Here is a 25,071-nt window from a genome sequence, read left to right as displayed (position 1 = left end):
AAAAAAAAAAGGACATTTTCTTACATAACAAGCATATAAAGTTGTTCATGCCCATGTTCACATATTAACACACCTAACAAAATTAGCACAAGTTCCTTATGATCATCTAATACCCAATCCATATTCAAATTCTCCCAGTTGTTCCAAAGATGTCTATTTTACTGTTGGTTTGTTCAAATCAGGATTTAAACAAGGTCCACACATTACATTTAGATATATTTCCTGAGTGTCTTTTAATCTTAAACAGTCCTCCCACCAGACCGTGTCACAAAGAGACACACACACACCACACACTACTCACATCACACACACCACCATACACAGCACATACACACACACTTGAGTGTCTTTTAATCTTAAACAGTCCTCCCACCAGACCGTGTCACAAAGAGACACACACACCACACACTACTCACATCACACACACCACCATACACAGCACATACACACACACCACACACACATACAGCACACACACACACCACACACACAGTACACACGCACCACATACCACACATACACGCACACACACAACATGGCCACGCTGACACACTGCATTCTGAGCCCCTGAGTCACCCTGCCCACTTCTCACAGAGCCCCTTGTGACCTTCGGTTTTGGTCCACAGATTTTCTCTTATACAGTACTCTCTCCTTCCTTCTCTGGACCCCTAGAGATTCCAAGTCACTGCGCCACAGCTTGGTACCAACTCTTTTATTTTTCTTACATTTTTTAGGTTTGTTTCCCTAATAATATAGAAAGTCACAAGGAGGCAAGAACTGAGCCTTTTAATGACTTTCAGCCCTCAAAGTGATCTTAAAGGTCATCTAATCTAAGCCTTGATTTTTCCTTTTTAACTTTTACAGTTTGCACAAATAGTACATCACCACCTGTCTTACAGATGAGAAAACTGAGGCACAGGGAAGCTAAATAATTTGTCTAAGGATGCACAGCAAGTTGGCAGCAGAACAGGCGTCCACTTTAGGTGGATTTTCCACTGTACCATGCACTTCTGTCTTTCCGTTTTTCTATAGCATCTAGCACTGCGTTATGAAATGTAGAAAATACTCACTAAGTACCTGTAGCCTAATAGATCTGGATCTGATTTTTAATTACTTGAGGTGAGTACAATTGTGGCCACTTAGAGAAAGTTATTGAAAGTTAATGACTGGTAGTTTCAGGCTAAAAATCCCACCTTATACTTGAATCCTTTGAATTTTCAACAAGAGTTGGATATATTGGGGGTACCAGAAGCCTTTGGTGATGGCTAATAGGGTCATCCAGCTAATTATTTTAGGGAAAGACCCAAAAGAAAATGTCAAAATGCACTACACTTGTAAACCCATTGAGATAGAAAACAGGTTGGTGATTGCCAGGGGCTGGGAAAAAGGGGGAGTGTGGAATAACTGATTAATGGGTACAGGTTTTCTTTGGGGGTGACAAAAATGTTTTGGAACTAGATAGAGGTGGTGGTTGCATAACACTGTGTACATACTAAATGCCACAAAATTGTTCATTTTCAAATGGTTAACTTTATGTTATGTGGATTTCACCCTAATAAAAATAAATACACTACACTTAAGTCCTAACTCAGCCCCGCTAAACCCAACCACACCCCAAGCTTGCCACCACCTCAGACTATGTAAGCAGAAGATGAGATCCCAGGGGGAAATTCACTGAAGTTGGGGGAGCACTGTTCTGGGGAGTATTTTGACTTTCCCCTCCTCAGTCAAGAGAGGCCCTAAACAAGAATTGCCCTTTCAGATCGTGGGTGCCTGTAAGAAGCATACTCCTGGGCAGGGGAGAGGCTGTGGGGCAGGATGAATGGAGAGCCTGCAGCGAGCAGCTCCCAGGCCCAAGCAGGATCCACGAGCTTCGTGGGGTAGTAGGTCTCTTGGGCTGTCCAACCAGCACTCCCCCGCAGGAGAGCCAACCCCCGGCAAAGCACTCCAGCCATCAGAGGAGCCTCAGAGAGGCAGAGGGAGGAACCCAAAGTCATCCCCCTTGGGAGAGGGCATGTGGACACCAGCCATCCCAGGAGCAGCAATAGAGAACCCACAAAACCCACTGAAGAAGAGGTGGCAATCAAAGGCCCAGTGAAGCAAAAAGATTCTCATCCTTCCCCCCACCCCTTCTCCAAGTCCCCAAGCATGACGAGAGGAAGAGACCAAACAGTGAGAAGAGGGACGAAGAGAAGCCACACTGCCCCTCACCCCGGGCCCCCAGCTAAAGGAGGCTGGTGCTGGGGGAGGCGTGGGCAGTGGACATCACATCCAACTCATGACGTGAGGCTTTGAAAGGAACGACATTGAACTGGAGGTTTTTTTAATGCCTGAAAACAACTAAAAATCTATGGGATCAGCCAAAGATTTTACTAAGGATTGTGAAAAAAAGATTTTGATGTAAATCTCCAAAAGGTTTGGAGAAAAAGTAGAATCATTTCATGTTTGTGTCCCATGGAGTTCAAACTGCTTAGTTGCCTAGTCTGTTTTCTCAATTGTAAAATAAGCATAATAATGTCTTCTTCCTGGGTGGTTGGGAATGCTTGTGAAGTACTATTCGTGAAGCACCTGGCACACAGGTAGGTAGTCAGTACAATGTGGAATGGAGCAGCTGCTTTCAGAAGGCAAAGAACTCTTCCAGGCAGAGACGTGCGTATCCTGAGGAAGCAGATGCTCCTGAACAAGGGTTCGGTTTTTCTCATCTCCTGGGACTTGAAATATGGATGGGGCTTTCTCTTCCCCTCCCTGAGGACAGCTTTCTTCACTAACTAAAAAAAACACCTTTGTCGTTGCCTGAAAAGACCAGGTGTGAATCATTCTACCTCAAGCAGCGCAGAAAGTAGCAAGTCCTGGGACACCCAACAAAGATGGAAAAGGCACCGGAGAACCAGTAAGCTGAGGACTCACGGCAGCTTTCTAATGACTCCCATGGGACAAAGCTGTCCAGTGTTTTCCTGAAATCACCAGAGCAGGTTCCTCAAGACAGGGAACCTGGGGTGGAGAAGGAGAAAGTTCAGCTGGATAAGCTGGAACACAAATGCCACGTTACCCTGGCTCACATTGACAACCGTCACTGAAGGTCTGATTGGGGATTTCCCAAAAGCTTTGAGCCAGCAGCCCCTGCAACAGAATTGCAGTGTAAATTGATCCTGAGGATAGAGATTGCGAATGAGAGAAAAGTGTAGCAGCTGTGCTCTGGGGCAATGAGGAGACCTGGATTTGGTGCCTGAGGCCTTGGCACGGAGACACCCCTTGGTGTGGCTTACTAGATATGTAGTGGTGGTCAAGTGGCTTGTCTTTGGACCCCAGTTTCTTTATCTGTGAAAAGGGATAATGACACCTCCCTTTGATCTTGCAGTGCTCGAGAGCAGGCAGAGTATATTTCACCTCCCACTGATGTTGGCTCAGTCATGGTTATGGGCTGAATTTTGTCCCTGCAATTCATGTGTTAAAGCCCTAACCCCCAGTACCTCAGAATGGAACTGTATTTGTAGGTAAGGCCTTTAAAGAGATGACCAAGTTAAAATGAGGCCATTAGGGTGAGTCCTGATCCACATGACTGGTGTTCTTATAAGAAGAGGAAATTTGTACACACAAAGACAACATGGGTGCATATGCACAGAGGAAAGCCCACGTGAATACGCAAGAAGAGGCGGCCATCTGCAAGCCAGGAACAGATGCCTCAGGAGAAACAACCCTGCTAGCACCTTGTTCTGAGACTTCCAACCTCTAGAACTGTGAGAAAATAAATTTATGCTGTTTAAGCCACCCAGCATGTGGCACTTTGTTATGGCAGCCCTAGGAAACTAATAGAGTCATCAACTTGTTCTGTCCAACGGAAGGTGGGTAGAAGTGACAGAGACACAGTTCCCAGCCCAGGCCTCATGGGGCACCATGCATGTCAGCTCACACCCTTGTGCTCCTGCCATTTGCCATGAGAAGAACACAGCCTGGGTACCTGCTGGCCCAAGAGGAGCTGAGAAATGGGGATCAGACATCAACCTGAGCTCAGAGCCCAGAGTGCCTGGAGTCCAGCCTGCTCCAGATGCCTTACAGCCCATCACAGGCCCGTCAGCAAGAAGTAGACACTTACTGTTTTACACCATTGAGTATGACAATAAAGCTGACAGAGAAACTCCCTCATGAATCTGCTGTAAGAATTAAATGAATAACATGTGAAAAGATTGTGCTAAGTAAAGACATTAATATTATTTTTTAGTAAAGAGATCAAGCCACACTTGATCAAACTGGGGATAAAAACAGGCATCCTTTGGATAGTGGACACATAACAAGTGTTCACTGATGACAATGATGATAGCGAGGAATCTGGATTACAAAATATTTTTAAAAGAAACAGTTGTCTTACTTTAAGTTACATGCATAAGTACATGATTGGCTAACAATCATCAAAGTTTAATATTATCAAAACTTTGTCTGTGCTACGGGTGGGCCTAAGTCCTGGAAGAAGTTTGGCCTTTCACTGAACTCTTGATGCCCCTGCAAATTTTACTTCAGATTGCTAAGGAAATCCTCCAGCTGATTTATATCTAAGTTTTATCAAATTTCATATTACTGGGGGCCAACTTAATTGCATGTAGAGCTTTTGATGTTCTTGTTATGCCTTTCCCATTCTCTCACCCTGCTCCCTGGTTTTGGAACTAGAGAACATTATATCTCTTTTAATTAAATCCTCACCACTATACTATAAGATGGATATTATTCTCCCCATTTTACAGATGATGAATCTGAGGATCAGAGAAGTAATTTGCTAGTAAGCAGTTGAGCTGGATTTGAGAACCAGGTTTGCTGACTCTAAAGCATGTATGTTGTTGCTTTGTGTTGCTTCACCCCCCATGGATTTGTCACCCCACTTGCCCTGGGTGATGGAGATGCAAAGGATTACTCAAAGCCCATCTCTTCTGAACAGTGAGAAGCCCCGAAGTGGTTAACTTCCCTAGGACCCTACAGCAAGAGGCAACCCTTCCTCAGGAAATTAACCCAGAATTGGGGTTCTCTTCCTGCATTTATTTTCCAGACCAGGAAGTTATAGGAAGAGAACATAGGTGGGGTTATAGTTTAACAATGTAGGCTGGTAATTTTCAGTGAAACAAGCCAGATGACATTCCATTAGACAATTAAGTGATCTACCAACAAAATCTTGATCTTAGCAAACATTCCTTCTCCCTCTAGCAGTTTTCCGGCAACTTAGCTATCAATCAGTAACTAATCTGTCTTTCAGCCAGCGACCTTGCTGTGCCACAATTCTTATCTTGTAACAGAGACTTTATAGCCAGAGGAAAATTTCCAGTCCTCCGCAAGGTCAATATTTGAAACTGCAAGGCTTTGGAAAACCAGGCCCTGTGAGGTACATATGCTTTATAGTATAATCCACAGTATGTACTCCCTCCAGTGCTGCCTCCTGAGAATGGAGTCCAGATTGTGCTCCTGGGAGTCAGTAGAACAAGGGCCTGATGGGATGGAGACACACCAAACAGGTATTGCACAGAAGGTGAAGCTGGAGCTGGGCTTTGAAAGGCCAATGGGTGCTCCCCAGGTCACGAGGAGTGATGAGGGAACCCAAAGAGCACTCAAGAGGAGAGAACTTCTAAAGGAAGGGCCTGGGTGGGGCAAATCCCAGAGGGATGGGAAGGGGGAAGGCAGAGCCAGGGGTGTGGTGGGGCCTCTGAATGTTTTCTTTGCAAGTCTCCCTTTTCTATAATTTTTTAAAAGGGAAGTGTGTTGGCATCAGTGGCATGCCAAGGTTAGGAGTGGAGGCAATAATCTGCCCACCTGCAGGCAATAAGGGGTATGTTGTCTATAGAGAATTTAAAAAGCAATGATAAAACTACTTGCTATGGATTGAATTGTGTCTCTCCAAAATTCATATATCGAAGTCCCAGTCCCCCAAAGTGACTGCATTTGGAGACAGGACCTTTATGGAAGTAATTAAGGTTAAATGAGGCCATAAGAGTAAGACCCTGATCTGATAGGATTAGTGTCTTCATAAAAAGAGACACGAGAGAGATGATTTCTCTCTGCCATGTGAGGACACAGTGAAAAGGCAGCATCTGCAACCCAGGAAGAGAGTCCTCACCAAGAACCGAAACTGCTGGCAACTCAGCACGAGAGAGATGATTTCTCTCTGCCATGTGAGGACACAGTGAGAAGGCAGCATCTGCAACCCAGGAAGAGAGTCCTCACCAAGAACCGAAACTGCTGGCAACTCAACCTTGGACTTCCCAGCTTTCAGAATGGTGAGAAATAAATTTCTGTGCTTAAGGCACCCTGCCTATGGTATTTTGTTATAGTAGCCCGAGCTAACTAAAAAATACCTCTAAAGGCAGTCTGCCTTTTATTCCCCAGCAATGCACCTGAACAATGCCAGTGACAAACTGCTCCTTCCTATAGCCTAGACTGCTGCCACCCCTCTCCTCCCTGGCATACCACTGGTTGACATGTTAAGACTATGATAGAAAGATTATTTATTTGGCCTTAGCAAGAAAGCAAGGTTAGCTTGTGATAAAACATCAGTGAGTAAATCTCATAAGGATATACACAGTAAGTCTGCATTTATATAGTCTAAAAACATACAAAGCAATACTATATATCATTTAGGTACATATATGTATATAACCAAATCACAAAGACTTTCCTGGAAATACCAAGCACCGAATTTTAAGATAATGATTTTTTTTTTCTGGTGGGGAGAGTTGGAGGGGGAAAAAAAGAGGTCCCTAGATATAAAGGTGACATTTCATTTCTTAAGCCTGATGATTCATTATATCATTCCCTACACATTTTTGTATGATTTAAATATTTTATTCAGGGCCGGCCCGTGGTTCACTTGGGAGAGTGTGGTGCTGGTAACGCCAAGGCCACAGGTTAGGATCCCTATATAGGGATGGCCAGTTTGTTTACTTGGGAGAGTGTGGTGCTGGAAACACCAAGTCAAGGGTTGGGATCCCCCTTACAGTTCATCTTTAAAATAATAAATAAATAAATAAATATTTTATTCAAAAAATACACATGAATCAGTTAAGGAGCCTGCTCTCCCTTCCACACTAGAGCAGGCACACCACCAGACTCAGTCTCCATTTTCTAGACCTGGTGTCCCTCCTGGAGGCATGACCTAGGCTAGCGCTTAGGAAAGAGCAGGTTGTTCAGGATGTCTGAGCTCAGCTGTAGTGGGACAAGGCAGGGCATGGGGACAGTGGCTGCACAGGTGAGCGTTGGCCACATCACGGAGGGTCTTTTGTGCCATGTTGGAGAACTTGGGCTTTGTGTGAAGAGAGGAGACAATTGGGACAGTTGAGTGGCTTGGCAACAGGGAGACGGGCGGCATTGGAAGCACACAAGAGACAGTGGAGGTGGGACCTGCAATAGTTGGAGGGATGTGCCAAGAAGGGGTTGGTCAGGAGAAAGAGGGGCAAATCCAGCCTCATGGCTCATCTGCTGCAGGAAGGTAGTCAGTTCCAGCCCGAGGTGGAGTTTTCCTGGGTAAAAATGGAAGCAGCCAGCGATTGCTATTTATAAAAATAACTACAAAGGCTTGACAATCCAGAGAGAATACTGAAAAAGTAAATTGAGGGCTGTTGGGAAAATGCTCAGTGTTTCTCATCTTCAAAGCATTTCTGAGACATGAGCTCATGAATCTTCCTTCCAGAGCCCTGAGAGAAGTACAGGGAAGAAGGAAGGTGGTGGGGAGGGGGACTAAGCATGGGTGACCTCCCCAAAGCAGCAGAACCTGGCTGCTGGAGACGTTATGGTGGGATGCGACTTGAGCGTTCACTGCTTCAGGCCCAGCCAAGCTAGGGGCTTGGATGTGGCATGGCAAAGGGTGGGGTGGCCACAGGGCAGGTGGAGCTGGCAGGCCATGCCAGCAGTTGTGCTCAGTCAAGCAGGCCCCAGGGGGCTGCAATGACCTGGGTCATAAAGGCAAAAAAATAGGCAGGGGGCAACCCGGGCCACTGGTCAGGGGTCAAACTGGGTAGGGGTCCAGGTAGAGCCCAGGCTGTGGTGCATGGGACTTAACCATGTAGTTGGCACGGGCAAGGGCTGTGGTGCAAGCCCTGGCCAGGAGGGGGATTTAAACCCAAACAAGGCCATAGGGCGGGAATGGAGGGCGGAGGGCAGACAAGAAGCGTGTGCCACCCCTACACCTGGACTGAGAGCAACCTGCGCCCAAGTGCCGGGAGCCAGGCACTTGAGCGCCCATTGCTGTGAATCCTACAAGCCCAGAGCATGGAGCTCTTCTCACTCTTCCAGAAAGGAGGAAACCGAGGCTCTCTCAGGGAGGGCATCTCACACAGCAGCACTGATGGGTTTTGAACACTGTTCACTTGACATTAATCCCCTTGCTCCTGGCAAACTCCCACTCACTCTTCAAGTTTCAGCTCTAGTCCCCTCTCTGGAAGGCTTCCCAGACTGTCCCTAGAGGGAATGAGTGGTTTGCTCCTCTGTGTCCCCAGCAGCCCAGAGCTGACCCTTGCACTGGTCGTTAGTGGTCTGTTGCTTGCTGTCTCCCACTGGGCTAAGCCCCTCAGAAGGCAGAATCTCGGCTCCCTGCTTGCTGTCTCCCTGACCCCAGCAGGATCCAGCTTCCTCCGCTGTCTTCTAGTGTCTGCTCCCAGGACTTGACAGACCCCAGGTCTCCTGCAGGGTGACCTCTAACTGGCAAAGCCTTTCCCTGTGTCTTAGGTTAGACTCCCAAGAGGGAGAAATAGACCAGTAGTGTGGGTCAGGTAGCCACCCTTGAGGCTGAGGGATAGGGTGGCCTCACTGGTGGGAGTAGTGACCTATGGGTCCAGAACAAAGAACACTTTACCCATCCTCAGGTGTGTGACAGAGTGAACTGAGCATCTAAGTCCCAGGTGCGGGGATGCATCAATGAACAAAACAGGTCGTGGGGCTTACATTCCTGCAGGGAGATGGGCCACATGTAAGCAAATCAATAAGCTAATCTCTGAGAGTGATCTGTGCTGTGAAGAAAGCAAGACAGGGACTTGTGACAGGGCTGACTGGGGAGTCTCCTCACCAGGGTGGACAGGGAAACCTCTTCCAGGACCCAACAATGGAGATTAGCATGTTCCACTGGGACTTCCATGCTCGGAATTAAACTTCCAGGGGCCACTCTGACCTTCTGCATCTTTGAGTGCCGCATTACTCAGTGATGGTGACAGCAAGGTCTCTTCTCCATGAGAAACTGGACCTAGACTCGAAAGCACTGCTTCAGTTTCATGGTTCTGCACATTTTCTCCAGCCCGCATGGTGACAGATTATTTCATTGCCTTCAACAGAAGGCGTATTTATGTGTGTACATATGCTCGAGAGAAATTTACTGAAAAGATGTGGGTACGAGACCAGCTGGCAGCACTTCCCACGCCAGCATCCTCTTAGCAATCTGCCGAGAGCTCGTGTTTGCAATGCTCGAACCCCAGCCAGGGGAGAAATGGGCGTAAGGAATGCACAGGGCAAATTCACATGTACTCCAAGCTCCTAACACCCTCCCAAGGGAGCGAGGTCCTGACCTGGGAGAGAGGAATGGAACGAAGACTTCCTAGGGAAATTGAAGTGGAAAGTGGGCAATTAGTCCAGTCCAGGGTACAGATTTGACAATCAGCAGTCAAAGAGAGACATGCAGTTATTCAGACACCTCTCTCCAGTCTCCTTTTAAGGCCTTTTTCTAGGGCCCCAATTGTTGTATCTGCTCAATGGATATAATTCCTACCACCACTTTCTCCTAAGTAATTCTTTATTAAAACTTTAAATTTTTTGTTGCTTTCAAGAGTGTAAGGCATAGTAGTGCTAAACATAGGTAGAGGTGGGTAAGAGAGTTTTGAAATGTAAAATCATAAATCAAGAGGTTATAAACATATTTACCTCTTCCTTTGCCTCTCTTGACCCCTTTTTTACTCTCCTTCCTTTTACCCTCAGTTTCTCTTTATGGCTAACATGAAAGAGCTAAAAAAAAAAAAGACAAAGAAAAGAAAAAAGCCAAGGGACAAAATAAGCTGGGACACCAAGTTGGGGAAAGGAAAAAGTCTGTTTTAGGCAGAAAAGTGACTCCCACCCCCACCCCCCAGCAAAGATGTGCCTATCCTAATGCCCAGAACCTGTGAGTATATCAGGCTGCATGGAGAAGGGGATTAAGGCTGAAGATGGGACTAAGGTTTATCTTAAGGGTGACCTTCAGATAGAGAGATCAGGCAAGTGGGCTCGGTAGAATCACAAGGGCCTTAGCGAGTGGAAGAGGGAGGCAGCAAGGGAAGCTGGGGGTGCCATGTGTGAGAAGGACCCGACCTGCCTTGCTGGCTTTGACGATGGAGGAAAGAGCCGTGAACTAAGCAATGTGGGTGGCCTCTAGAAGCTAGAATAAGAAAGGAAACAGATTCTCCCCTCAGAGCCTCTAAAAGATGCTTCGATTTTAGCCCAGTGAGACCCACGTGCATCTCAACCTATAGAACCATAAGACAATAAATTTGTGCTATTTAAGCCAATAAGCCTGTGGTAGTTACAGCAGCAATAGAAAACTAATACCTAGAGATAGAAAGGGAAGGATTGAAAGCAGGACACAGAAGGCACGAAGCAGTGAGCCAGGGGAAAGGGCAGTTCTGCGGGCAGAAGACACAGGACAAGTTGGATCTGATTCTTCGGGGGGCACCAGGCCTCGGGGTGGAGAGGAGGCGAAAGACATCTCCCCTTGCTGGCCATTCTCATAGTCAGGTCCAGCTACATAATTTGTGTAGCCCAGTGCAAACTAAAAATGCAAGACCTCTTGTGTAAAATTATGAAGAAATTTTGAGAAAGCGACAGGGCTATTCTGAGTGTGGGACCCTGTGTGACTGCACAGGCTACTCCCCAGGAAGCCAGCCCTGCTCACAGTGATGGGTGGCTGCTCCGTCACCTCCCTGATGAAGGCATGGGTTATTCAGAAACTTTTACACAGGCACCAAGGTGGTGGATAAGCCTTTTTCTGGTCACAAGGCCACAGCTCCCTTGGACCTCTCTCAGTTCCCCCATTGCCAACCTTTGTCCCTGACCTGAGACTAAAAGGAGGATGTGCCTGACACATATTAATAGAAGCCTCTTTCCCTACTCCTGCCTGCTGGTCCACCCCTCTGAGCTACTACCTTCTGCTCTTGCCAGGGGCTCATCAGCACCCACAGGTGTGGGCCCGATGGGGGTCTGAGAGAGCTCAAATTGTAGGCTAGAATCAGAAGTAGCGTTTTTATCTTAAATCAGAGCAAAAGGAATGACACGTACAGTCCTAAGAGGGCTCAGTTTCTGCAATTTCGAATACCAGTTTATATTCCTTCTGGCAAACCATGTATTCTAACAGAACCAGTATTTCTTACCACACAGTATTTCTAGAATTACTGTTAGGCTGATGTATGTTTTAAATCGTTTCCCCCCATTTGTATTGGTGAAAGATTTAGCCACGTGTGGTGCCACACCCCCCGCCATTGTGGATTCTCCCTTTTTCCACCAGCCCTGGGCTGAGCTCTCTACGCAGGAGCAAGGGCTCTGGCTTCAATCGGATGGCTCCTGCTGAGGTGGGTGAGTGCTTGGTTTCAGGCAATGGGACCAGCCAAGGGGGGCCTTTGGCATCCACTCTTTCTCAATTAGGGTAAGATTTTGTTACCATTTCCCTGAAGTCTCTGGACACATCTTTGCTACTTTCAAAAAAAGGAAGGTCATGATTCAGAGGAAATTGCCATCTCCCTCCCCTGTCCACACTGCGCTTGCCACACGAGCAGGTCAGCATCCAGCATGTCTTCAGCCCTCAGGTGCTGCCTGAGTGCCTAAAGTGGTGCAGGAAAACAGATTGCAAAGAGGAAAGGAAGGAAATGAAGAACAGGCCAAGGGAGGAAGAGAGCAGGAGAAAAAATTGCCACCGAATAGGGACTGGTAAGTGATCTACTTTGTAAACCCTGTGGAGAATAGAAAGGGTTTCACATACAGCCCACTAACACAAAGCGCTATAATTTAGCTTGAGAATCAGCACTGCTCCTGTTCTCCCCACCTTCTTATTGCTGGCGAAGCCCTGCTATTTTCTATTAAGGGCAGTTTTTAAAATTGAAATATAATACTGTTTTTCTCAAACTCTAATATGTGAGTGTATCAGCTGGCAATATTGTTAAAATGTGGTTTCTGATTCATTAGGTGGTGGGACATGAGATTCTGTATTTCTAACAAACTCCTGGGTGAGGTTGATGCTGCTGGGCCATGGACTACACTTTGTAGCAAGGGTGTATATAAAATAACACACAGATACATACACAAATCATATGCATACAGCTTGATGGTAAATACACCCATGTGACCACAACCCAGAAGACTACACTTTGTAGCAAGGGTGTATATAAAATAACACACAGACACATACACAAATCATATGCATACAGCTTGATGGTAAATACACCCATGTGACCACAACCCAGACTAAGAAACAGAGCATTATTTGAATCCCAGAAGCTGCCCTCATGTCCCCTTCCAATCATTACCCTCATCCACCTCCCCAAAGGTAACAACACTCCTGAGTTCTAACACCATAGACCAGTATGGCTTGTTTTTGAAATGTATATGGTATGCATTCTTTGGTGTAAGTAAAGTCCTGAGTTTAATCATGCGTCCAGCCTCCACAAGGTCATGTGTTCAGGGAAGATGATGTAAGACCGGCCTAAAAGCACAATTCTTACTTAATGGGAAGGCTCATCTCGCAAAGACCAGGAGGCACAGAGATCGATGCAAAAGCAAGAGGTTTTTATTTCCGGCATGCTGGAGGTCGCCCTGTTTTCAGGACAGGAGCGGCCCCGAATTCACAATGCAAGCAGCTTTTATACAGTTTTTTTGAACGGATATTGTGATAGGATCATCTATTGGTTATCTGTGGCGCTTTTAGATTTACAGGTGGGCTTTAACAGGCTGGCACCCCTTATCGCATTTCTCAATTGTTTACCTTCCCCAGGGTCTGGCTTGGTGGCCTTTGAACCAGCTATTTCCTGAAACCGGTGGGGGCTATTAATGTTTAGTGTGCTCGGGCCTGACCTTTGTCATGGCCCCTGATAAGCTGCTTTGCTTATGCATTGTTCAGTGTGCTCGGGCCTGACCCTTGTTCTGGCCCCTGAAAAAACTTCTTTGCTTATGCACTGCTACAAGACTGCATACATTAAGGTTATATTTTTCTACAATTCTACTACTTATATTCTATGTCCCCCTACATTACAATTTATTTCCAACAATGACACCCTCCCCAGGCTCAGACCTTGACTGCTTTAAGCCAAACATGGGTGTTCCACTGCCCTTATCAGCAACTGCTTTAGACATGGGCATGTAGTACAATTCTGGCCAGTGAGGAAAGTCCGCTGGAAGCTTCTGGGAAAGTTTTCCTTGTTGATGAAAAAGATTTGTTTCCGTTGGATATTGTTGTTCCTGGAATTGTGGCATTCACCCTAGAACCATGCGGGGAGATAGCTGAGGTCTAAAGTCAACATTCCGAGCATGGAAGAGTGAAACAGAGTGTGTTGAGGGCGAGGTGAGGGAGGCACTCACGTAGGGCACAAATTTTAAGAGGGTGTCAAAAATCTCAATAATCAAAATAAATAATATTTTTAAAAGTAAAAATTAATGGGCCGGCCCGGTGGCGCACTGCTACAGTGCGCCGCTTGGGAGCGCGGCGGCGTTCCCGCCGGGGGTTTGGATCCCACATACAGACCAGTTCCCGCTCACTGGCTGAGCGAGGTGCGGGCACAACACCGAGGGTTGCGATCCCTTGCCGGTCCGGTCCGGTACGGGAACGACACTGAGGGTTGCGATCCGTTGCCGGGCACGAAAAAAAAGACAAAAAGGAAAAAAAAAAAAAAGTAAAAATTAATGCTTAGATTGCCTTCATCTCAGGGTGGGGAGGAGGTTTTTTCCATTAATTTTCTTCATCTTATTAAAAAGGAGAAGAAAATGAATGGAAAAAACCCACAATGCACAAAATATCAGAATGTCAATTAAAGACAGGGTTAGTAACAGTGCCATGCTGAGCAAAATTGAAACCTGAGGCAAAAAGAAAAATCAGTAATACTGGTCCTGTCTTTATTTAAAATTTGATATTTTGCTCATTGTAAAATTTTTGCATTTACAAAAATATTGCATTAAATGCTACTTATCTTGATCACTAAATTTTTTGTATCCCCTGAAATTTTGTGTCCAAGGCAAGTGCCTCCCTGGCCTTGCCTTGTTCCAGCCCTGCATAAAAAATGAAAGCTCAAGAACTGTTGTACATTCAGACTTTTCATTTCATGGAATAATAAAGTTCTTATTGTTTAAGTTAGTTTGGTTGGGTTTTCTGTTTCTTACAGTTCAAAGCGTAATAACAAATATAAGATCAATTAGCTCCAAGTGACAGAAACCCACATCAAACTGGATTAAATAATGAGGAAAGGTACTACCTCATACTTCAGAGAATACAAAGTAGGACGGATACAGGTTCAGGTTGATCAAGACTCCAGCTTTTTTCTCTCCTGTTCTATCAATATTTTCCTCCATGACCTTCAGGTTTGTCAGTAGGTCAGTATTGTATAATGAAGAATTTGTCTGGTCTTGTCCCAGATTCTTAGCACAGGGCTTCTAAAATCCTTGGAATTTCCCAAGGGATAGGAATGTCTTTGTTATTCATGAGCCTTGTGGACAACACCTGAGTTTATGCTGAGATGGCTCAGGATGGGGGCTGGTCACCAGAAAGACCAACCATGTAAACAGAGAGTTGGGGTTTTGAGCCAGCCCTACCTCCAGGGAGGGGAGGAGAGGTGAAGATTCAATCATGTGGCCAATATTCAACCAATCATGCCTATGTAATGAAACCCTAATAAAACCTTTGGATATCAAAGCTCAGTGGAGCTTCCTGGTTATGAACACATTGATGTGCTGTGAGAAGGATGCATCCCAGTTCCCCAGGGAGAAGGCCTAGAAGCTCTGCATTCAGGGCCCTCCCAGACCTTGCCCCATGTTCCTAGTTTATATCCTTTTGTAGTGGATTGAATTACATCCCCCAAAACTCACCGAAGCTTGAATTGTGTCACCCAGGTTTTATGTATTAGAAACTTAGCCCCCACTGTGACTGTTAACAAGGTGGGAAATCCTATTACGGTAATTGAAAGGTGGAGCCTTGAAGAAGTGATTGGATTGTAGGACCATGCCATAGTGAATGGATTAAAAATGGTGGTTAGGGGCATGGTTCTGAGGGCTTTAAAAGAAGAGGAGAGTCTGTCTTTCTCTGTCTCTCTGCTCTCTCTGCTTCTGCCATCTTGTAATTTGAGACCCCCGGGTCACTGTTGCCACCACCACATGGACTTTGGACTTTCTAGCCTCAGAAACTGTAAGCAATAAATTTTGTTTTCTTTATGAATTTCCCAGTTCTATGTATTCAGTTATAAGTAACACAAATGGACTAATACACCTTTATAATAAAACTGTAAAAAGTATAGGCTTTCCTGAATTCTTGAGCCATTATAATGAATTATTGAACCTGCAGGGCATTGTGGGAAGCTCTCAGATTTGTACCCAGTTGGTCAAAAATAAGACGGCCTGGGATCCCACTTGTGGCTGACATCTAGAGAGGGGCCGTCTTATAGGGAACCATGCCCTTTAATGCATAGAGCCTTCACTAATTCCAGGTGGGATTTGTATTTGTAGCTGGGGAATTGTACTGCAGTACATCAGCTGGTGTCAGAAGAATTGCTATCAAAAAAGTCATCTTACCCCAGAGCCACAAAAAGGCCACCAGCAGCAGAATACCTACTTGTTTATTCTAGCAAGAAAGAGAGAAAAACTTTTCCCCAAAACATGAAAAGATTATTTTTCCTTTGATCTTATTGTGTCCGCTTGTCATCCTAGACCTAAGACTGTCACCAGGAGAATGTCACATATTGATTGGTTTAAGCCCAGATTCTTAAACCAGTCCCCTGGCAAGCACAGGGGACTACAGTGATTGGCTTAGAGTAAACAATCTTCCTATGCTGCCCCCAAGAGTTAGAAATGGGGTCATTGTCCCTTGGCCCACATAAGCTATTTTGAGAAGTGGTAAATAATTAAACAAAGTTGAGTTTCCATTAGAATAGGAAGGGGGGATAAACAATGGAAGTTAGGGAGACCACCCACAGTGTAGAGCCATGTAATAAAGAGAATGGCCTTGATTTGAGTCCTAACTTTGATACTTACCAACTGTAGGAACAGACTCAAAGTCTGTTTTATTTGTAAAAAGGAGATAACAATGCCTACTTGACATGAGTGTTTACGAGGATTAAACAAAAATGCATAGTGTCTGACATATAGCAAGTGCATTATTAAATACATAGTGTCTGACATGTAGTAGGTGCAGAAATACAATTCCTTCACCCAGTCTCCCCTAGACACTGCATTCCTGAGGGCTGAGTGCAGCCCTTTCATCTTTGATTACCTGGCACATGGTGAGCATTTAATAGCTAATTATTAAACAAATGAACAACAGAGCATTCCTCTGAGAAACTGGAACCCTTTCCTTCTCTCTAACACTAAGAATTATGCAACTAACTGTGTAGCCCATTCTTGCTTTGACACTAGCAGAATTTTAGTTAGCTAAATTTGAATTTCAGCTACAGCAACTATTTGGCCTTCCTAGTCTACACATCTGTGCTCTTCTTTAATCTTGATTTTCTGTTCCTATTTTTCTTAGGCCTGTTTCTCTACCTATTTTTGTTGTTGTTTTCCCAGCATCATTTTGTTGTAAGTGTCTTTGCTGTAAGCCATCTTTGTGGAAAGAGATGGGGCAAAAACAGAAAGCACACAAATCAAATTTTAACTTTAAAAAACGCTGCTGAAGATGTATCTAGGCCCTTCCACCATTATTAAATGAATTCTTTCATAGGCTGGTCTGAGTAGCACCCAGACTTCACATCAGGCTTTGTTCCAAAGGGGTGGGGGGTGCCAAGGGGCACACTGCGGCCTGAAAGATGTCTAAGGAAAAAGGCTTCTTTTAGAGGTGAACCCGCATTACACAGTTGGCAAACGTTCTAAGCTGAACGTTCTCCCAGTGTCCAGGGGGAAATGAAAGACATTCCCTCCATAGCTTCCCTTTCAAGCTCTTGCAGCTGGGAGGGCAGGAGAGCCAAGTTCTGCCCTTTTCAATGCAGGTTGTCACTTGGATGCCAGGATCTGCTGATCGATCGGCCAAACATCCAACGTGAGAAAAAGGCCCATCATGCATCTTTTTGCTTATCCATCATTAAATGCTCCACTTAACCCAAAAGAACCTGACTTTCTCTTTTTTTTTCTTCTGCCACAGCTCAAGGAGAACACCACCACTGAGAGGTTTTTTTTTTTTAATTATAAAGGGAAGTAAAAGAAAGAAACAATTTCTGAGCAGGGTCTCTCATTTGTAATTCTGTACCTCAGGCTGTTTGTATTTCATAGAATCTGAGAACTCAAAGGAAACTTGGGAATTCTCTAGAGTCACCCCCCTGTTTTACAGATTGAGAAGCAGATGCCCAGAATGGTAAAGTGACTCACTCAAGGTCATTCGCTGGTTAAGGGCAAGGGCAGGACCAGACCCAAATTACCTGATTCCTAATCCACTCACTATGTACTTTTTCAGTACCATATACTTATTCACAAATTCTTGTAAGAAATTTAATAATTCAAATAGATGATGGCCTTGCAGAGGGACAAACCATGCAGCAGCCCCACTTCTTCTATGTAATTTAAACCAACAACCCAAATAGCATAATGATAGAGCCCAGTTTATTTTTCTTGTCATACAGAATAAGATAGTTTACAGGAAGACATTCCTCATTCACAAATAAGCTGTGTCCTAACAGTGTGTTTGGAATGTGCTATTTAGAACCCAGGATGTGTTTTCTCCCTGGGAAATCACATGATCAAGTGTGGTTAGAACCCCAGGCCAGGTCATAAAGACCAACTTCACCAATAAGTAACCACTGTGGAGTCAAAGCAACCCTTCATCATATTGTTTCCATAAGAAACGCATTCCAAGTTTCAAGTGGGAACAGTGGAAACACAGCTGGCCTACCAAGGTCCCAGCAAAAAGATGTCCCTCCCTGGTGCCCGATGGGGAGCTAAGAAGCAATGCAGTCCATGAACTGAGCACAGGCTTTGGATAGAGACAGAGCTAGTTTCCAGTCACCTCTGCTACTTAATTGCTGGACAAGTTCCTTAACCTCTCTGAGCCTCTGAAAAATGAGAATAACAATATCGCCTCACAGGTAAGTTACAAAGACAAAAGAAGTGTATATAAAGGACCTATTACAGTGTCTTGCATATATCAACAAGCTGTCATTTATTATTATTATTGTAGCTGCTTGGGGGAGGAGAAGGATGAGCTCTGGCAGTCTAGAGAGCTGGGATGCTCCCTTAGGTGGAATCTGGGGTGGAGGAAGGATCTTGCCACAGCCTGATGCGCAGGGGGCAGTGAGGGGACCCTGGGTTCTTAGACCCCACCCCTGCCCGTTAGGCAGTACAAATGGCAGCAGCTGTGGTTCCACTCCTGCTGGCTGAGAGGAGGTGGTGAGGCCCTGGGTGCACCCACAGTGGCTATTTCATGCAACCCATGTAGAAAGGGCTGCACTCAGCAGCATGCAATCATGAGCAGCTTGTGTCTTCCCACTGCCCTCTGTGATCACTCTTCCCCAGCCCCAGGGGACATCCCTGGCAGCTCCCACAGTGTTTCTGGGCCCTTTCAAGTCTCATTTCAGTTGTTAAAATGTCCAAGCCAGTATAATAATCAAACTACATTATGTTAAATTTTAAGCTTTGGCACCCTCCTCCCACAGGCTTCAGGCTTAGAAGCGGCATGGGGAGGAGTGGGAGTCTTTGTTGCTGGTTTCTTCTCTCTTGGCCCCATTCTCAGCTCCCGTACTCACTAGCTGGGTGTCAGAGCATCCAAGGCCAGGCCCAGAGGGAGAAGGGATGGGGGAAGGACAGCACAGCAGTGAGACCCAGCAGGGGGTCTGATGCAGAAGAGTTAACGCCTTCCCAGGCCAATGGCTCCAAAGTGGACCCTCCACCCCCCTCACGCTTATTCTGGTGGTGAGAGAAAAACACCAGAAGCTTCCCCCAACAATATGGTGTCCAGCCATCCCAGTTTGCCCAAGACTGAGGAGTCTCCCAGGATATAAGATTTCCAGGGCAAAAGCCAGGACAGTCCCAGGCAACCAGGAGGAGTCACTTACCTGACCCAAGAAGGGGTGAGCACGTCATACTACACAGATCTCTTGCAAGTAACTCTTATCTCACAACTCTGCAGCTCAGGGTGACTGGTGGGCTAGAACTGGCAGGCCAGGCTTACACTGTCTTAGCAGGTCCTGCATAGGTGGTCTACCTCATGCTAGGATGTAGATTCTTGGCATTTTCTAAACGGTTCTCTTTGGGGCTTCTACTTAAACTGAGACTCATCCTCAAATATGAACTAGAGGAATTTCCAGTGTGGTAGTGAATCTTGAATTGAAAGGTCCTACTGGGCGCTTAAGAACATCTCAGCAGGGACTCTCAACAGAGAAACTATACAGGTTGTTGTAGGTTGTGGAAATCTTAGCTCATCCCCTTATTATCTTGGACTGTGTTATCTCAGCAGCTTATTTATCACCTCTGTGCCTTAATTTCTTCACATGGGAAATGGACTGATCATGGTACCTACGTCTTAGAATTATCTGGAGGTTTACAAGTGTTAACTCATGTAACACATTGTCTGAGATGGTAACTTCACAATAGATGTTAGCGGCTATCCACGTCATTATAGCCAGCTGGTGGGCACATTAAAAGTGCCCACAATTTTATTATCCAAAACTTGTGTGATAAAAACTTTAATAAGTTTCAAATTTATTGCAGGCATATTTTCTAAAGTTATTTTATTAATTTTAAAGCAAACTGATGAGTCGGTGTTGGCAAGGGCACCAGAGAAAGGCCATACACTCATACGCTGTGGGTGGGAGTGTAAATTTATAGTCTCTTTGGAAGGTCATTTAGCAATAAGTTTCAAAAGCCCTAAAAATGCCTTTGACACAGCAATTTCACTTCTAGGAACTTATCCTGAGGAAATAATTGGAGAACTGGCTAAAGATTAATGTGCAAGATCATTCATTGTAGTGCACTTAAAACAGAAAGATTGGAAGCTATCTGAATGTCTTAAAATAGTAGATCAGTAAATTTTGGTTAATGCATACAGTGAAATGCCATTCAACTATTAAAATGATATCACAGATCTATATCTATTGACATGGGAAGATGTTCATGATATATATAGTGCACATATACCGAGAGTCTACATTTAAAAATAAGGTATATTTCAGGATTTTTCTGAGCATAGGTATTAGTACAGTTTAGCTGAGATCAAAATGTGTATATAATTTTGTATCTTGCTTTTGTCTTGCTTAACATTATATAAAAACCATTTTGTACCATATAACAAGCCTTCTATAAACTTCAATAGTAATAATACACATCAAGTTGATGTTTCCTGATTTAGATAACCAATCATTTACTGATAGAGTAGCTTATTCCAAATTTTTTTTAAAGAAATATATATTTACATCTCTGTGCATAATACTCTTTTTTTTTCATTTTCAGGAACTTTTTTCAAAGATTAATTTCCCAGTCAAATTATGAGGTCAAAGTATAGGTGTATGTGAATATTTTTTATAAATATTTTAAGATAAAATAAAATGATATCACAGATCTATATCTATTGACATGGGAAGATGTTCATGATATATATAGTGCACATATACCGAGAGTCTACATTTAAAAATAAGGTATATTTCAGGATTTTTCTGAGCATAGGTATTAGTACAGTTTAGCTGAGATCAAAATGTGTATATAATTTTGTATCTTGCTTTTGTCTTGCTTAACATTATATAAAAACCATTTTGTACCATATAACAAGCCTTCTATAAACTTCAATAGTAATAATACCCATCAAGTTGATGTTTCCTGATTTAGATAACCAATCATTTACTGATAGAGTAGCTTATTCCAAATTTTTTTTAAAGAAATATATATTTACATCTCTGTGCATAATACTCTTTTTTTTTCATTTTCAGGAACTTTTTTCAAAGATTAATTTCCCAGTCAAATTATGAGGTCAAAGTATAGGTGTATGTGAATATTTTTTATAAATATTTTAAGGCTTGCAATATATATTAGCATACTGCTTTTCAACAAATTCACTTCAAGACTTGATTTGGAAATTGGATATTTGTTCATTTAGTATAGTTTGTCTACTGTTCTCAACAAAGAAAGGATATTCCACTGCTCATGTGGTGTCTTCCACGTATTTATTATCCCAATGGAACAGTTCACCCTTACAGTATCTGATCCTCCTGCTCTGATAAAGTCTGGTGGTTCCTGATGAAACTGCACCAAAATGCCACAGATATGGGGGTGGGAGGGAGGAAAAGAAATATTGCAGGGTAACAAAGTCGCTATGCATACTCACCAATAGAGCAGTCTGTATGGCAAAAGAGTAATTCAATTACGCAATATGTAACTCTACATTTCAGCAATTTTTAAATGTACTCAAGCTGCTCTTGAGAATGCCTTTATTTCAGAATTGTCAATTATACAAAATTCAGGTGTGTTAAAAAGGAAGCATCCCATTGGAAGCCTCAGACAAAAACTGAAAGATAAAAGACTGAAAGAGTTTCAAAATGTAAAAAACTCTCTCGTTCTATCACAACAGAAGCTAAATAATCTGATGGACAAAAGCATGAAGTTGAGGAAAAGAATCACCATAGCTAAGAAAATGTAAATAATAAAAATGACAAGAGAAGAGAGAAAGATTATAAAAATCACATCATATCAAAAGCAGCACTTCATTAAGAGAAGGATAAATTTAGAGCATATGTAACCTGTTTGAATAACCCAATTTAATTAAGAACAGTGAATCATATGAATATATTGCAAAAAGATTACTAATTTTGGTGATTTGACCACAAAATACTGACATCAACAAGGGTAAAATGAATTCGTAAGAGGCCACTACTCCAGGACATTGACCAAAACATGTAGGAAAAAAAAATAGCCAATAAATGTAGAAAAAGCATATTAAGCAATGTGTTCAAGGTAACCAACATAAATATTATGTTATTTTTCTGGACTTTGTGATGTATGTGGTATTTGTCAGCTTTTAAAACTTCGGAATTTGTTATGATTTCTCCTAAGTTAATATTCACATTTATGCCTAATTTTGTGTTCACAATTTGATGGGGGTTTTTTCTTAGAAAGGACACCAATTTGTGTAAGCACCAGGTTTCCAAAAACCTAGATCTGCACTGTTGCAAACGTCAAGTGCCTGCAAAGGTTGTTAGAGAAGATTCTAAGTCCAGCTCAGCTTCTCTCCATCATTGTATCTGCCATGTTTTGTGACAAGAAGGCTTCATACAGCTAAAGTACCTCTGGGAAAGCTTACACAATGCCAGAAAAATTCTCTCTTCATAGATCCTGTAGGGGAAAACATGGGTTGATTGACTGAAGCTTTCAACATTCAACACTCATATATTTATTGAGTATCTACTACATTTGCAACCAACTGGGAACACGGATGAATGATCAGACACTAGTGAGAGAGATGGATACGCAAACAAGCAGTTTGTGAACCAGTGCCACTTCATAGGGCATGACTGCAAAGCAACTCTGTGGGTTAGCTTCTTACTCAGCCGGACATGACGTCTTAGGCAGGTGTCACAGGTCCCTTTAAGTCACAAGAACAGTGGTTGTATGTCTGGTCCAGGTCATAACCAAAATGTTCAATTTCATTTAAAGATAGAGCATCTGCCTCCTCTAGCTCGGAAGCCTGAAGTGATGGAAAGGGTGCAGATGTGGTCATCTTCTCCTGTGCAATCCCTTCTTTCACCTGCCATTCACTAGCCAGGGTTACTGATGTGGGGTGAAGATGGGGCACAAGGGGGAGGGACAGGATGAAAGAGCAGAAAGAATCTTATTTGACTGCTTCAGTTGTGACTGGACATTGGGATTCAATAGCTAACTTCTCTTTGGGGTGCTTTTGTGGGTTTCTTGGAGAAGGCACTAGAATTTCTGCTACGAAGCTCCCAACTTAGGGTTGCCAGATAAAATACAGAATACCCAACTGAATTTGAATTTCAGATAAATAACGGATAATTTCTTAATATAAGTATGTCCCAAATATTGCATGAGACATACTTACACTAAAACTTATACATACATATCTGTTGTTTATCTGAATTTCAAATTTAAATGGGTGTCTTGTATTTTTATTTGTTAAATCAACCCTATCCCAACTACAACTTTCATTATGAAGCTGGGGTGTATGTATGTTGTGGGGAGGGGTTCCAGCAGTTTTCCAGCAGGTCAACTCTCTGCTGGGTCCCTTTGCTCCTCCAGGCAGCTTTCTTGGTGTGCGGCTCTCCTTCAAGGAGGCTTCAGGTGGTCTCCCCACCTCATGACCCACATCTGGTCCCCATTAACCATGCACCTTCACCACAGTGCCCTCTGGGGCAGGACATCCTTGGCCCAGTGCAGCCCTGACTTCTCAGACCGGTCCTCGAGTTTCCCCAAACACTTAAAGGCAGAAGGAAAGCTCCCTTGAAGCCTTCCTCTCCCCCAAGGAAGGGCAACGGGGGTGGTGGGAACACAAAGTCCTCAGTTACTATTTCCAAAGAAACCCTCCCTGACTCCTGTTCACAGGCTGGAGGTGGGTGAGGGGCTGATAGAGGAAGTTTTACATTCTCTGAGCTTGCCCTGCATACGGTCTCAGCATTTTGTGTGGACGTGGGGCTTCCTGGCACCTATTTTGTTCTGTCTTTGAGGCCTCTGCTGAAATTTCTAAACAACAGAAAAAGTCCCTTTTAACATCCAGTTATACTTTTATGTTGTGAAAGAAGTCCAAACGGGGTGCGAGGGGAACAGGAAGAAGAGCTTATTTAGGTGGGTCTGGGAGCAGTCGGGAAGGGCTTCACAGAAGAGTAGCCAACCCAGAAGGCTCAGCCAGCGCTGCTCAAATCTTAAAGTGCTTATGAGTCCCTGGAGATCATGTTAAAAAGCAGATTTGTCTTCAGTAGGTCTGGGTGGGAACTGAGATTCTGCATTTCCCATAGCTCTCAGGTGATGTCCTCAGATGCCCTCTGAGCAGAGAGGGGCTAGAAGGTTATATAGGAGGAGTTGCTAGGCCCTCGGGAGGTGGACAAAGTTGGGCGTTGCAGGCCGAAGGAAAAGCAAGTGTGAAAGCAGAGGAAGAGTTCAGGGCCAGTCGACATTGCCTTTGTGGGTTCAGTCTGTAGGTCAGAGGCTAAGAGGGACCAAGCCACACTGGTGGAAGGGGGTAGGGGAGTTGGCAGTGGATGAAGTTCCAGAAGGGTCCTGACTATGCCTGAAAAAGCTAGAACAGGAAAAGCAAGCCGAGTGGGCTCCATTTGTGTCAGATCTTGTAAAAAGGCTTTACGAGCTAGCCTACATAATTGCATTTCACAAAACCATGTGAACATTAATTACTCAGTACATTTGATGGCTTGACCACAAAGTGCCTGTGACAGACCCATTTAAGTCTTGCTTTGCACAATGCCCAGCTGGCACTGGCTTGCTGCAGTTCACACGACTCTGTGTCTCCCGACATGCACAGGTGGCGTGAGTCACCTGATAAAGGTTTATTGTCTCAGTGTAACATCTAGAGGAGGATCAGCAAATCACATAGCTTAACCTGACTCTGGGAGGCAGAAGTGGCCGCCTAAAGATGTCCACGTCCTAATCCCCAGAACCTGTGAATATGTGACCTTACATGGCAAAAGACATTTTGCAGATAGGATTAAGTTAAGGACTTTGAAATGCAGAGATTATTGTGTTATCCATGTAGACCCAACCAATGTAGTCACACAAGTCCTTAAAAGTAGAGAGCCGTCCCCAGCTGTGGTCAGAGGGAGAGATGTGACATCAAAAGAAAGGTCAGAGAGATAGCAGCGTGAAACAGAGCCCTGTTGCTTGTTCTGGGATATAAGGGGTTATGAACAAGGACCAGGGAGAGGTCTCCAGGAAGGAGCTAAGAGAACTCCAGAAAGGAACATA

The 25,071-nt window shown here is 44.2% G+C and overlaps 1 long non-coding RNA gene across 2 annotated transcripts in view; it reads right to left on the bottom strand.

The window, feature by feature from the left end:
- LOC103598133 overlaps window positions 1–25,071 on the bottom strand; it is a 60,987-nt gene that overhangs the window by 2,707 nt on the left and 33,209 nt on the right. The window contains exon 3 of one of the 2 annotated variants that reach the window (XR_551175.1): window positions 22,322–22,476. The exons of the other annotated variant lie outside the window; for it this stretch is intronic. This is a non-coding gene — a long non-coding RNA (uncharacterized LOC103598133). Of the gene's footprint in view, window positions 1–22,321; window positions 22,477–25,071 lie in introns of those variants that run through there. 2 annotated transcript variants of the gene reach the window in all.

The sequence above is a fragment of the Galeopterus variegatus genome, unplaced genomic scaffold (genome assembly GCF_000696425.1).
Source record: "Galeopterus variegatus unplaced genomic scaffold, G_variegatus-3.0.2 Scaffold2514, whole genome shotgun sequence".
NCBI classification, from domain to species: Eukaryota; Metazoa; Chordata; class Mammalia; order Dermoptera; family Cynocephalidae; genus Galeopterus; species Galeopterus variegatus.
Note: the sequence above shows the minus strand (reverse complement) of the source record. Positions and strands in the feature narration are given on the sequence as shown.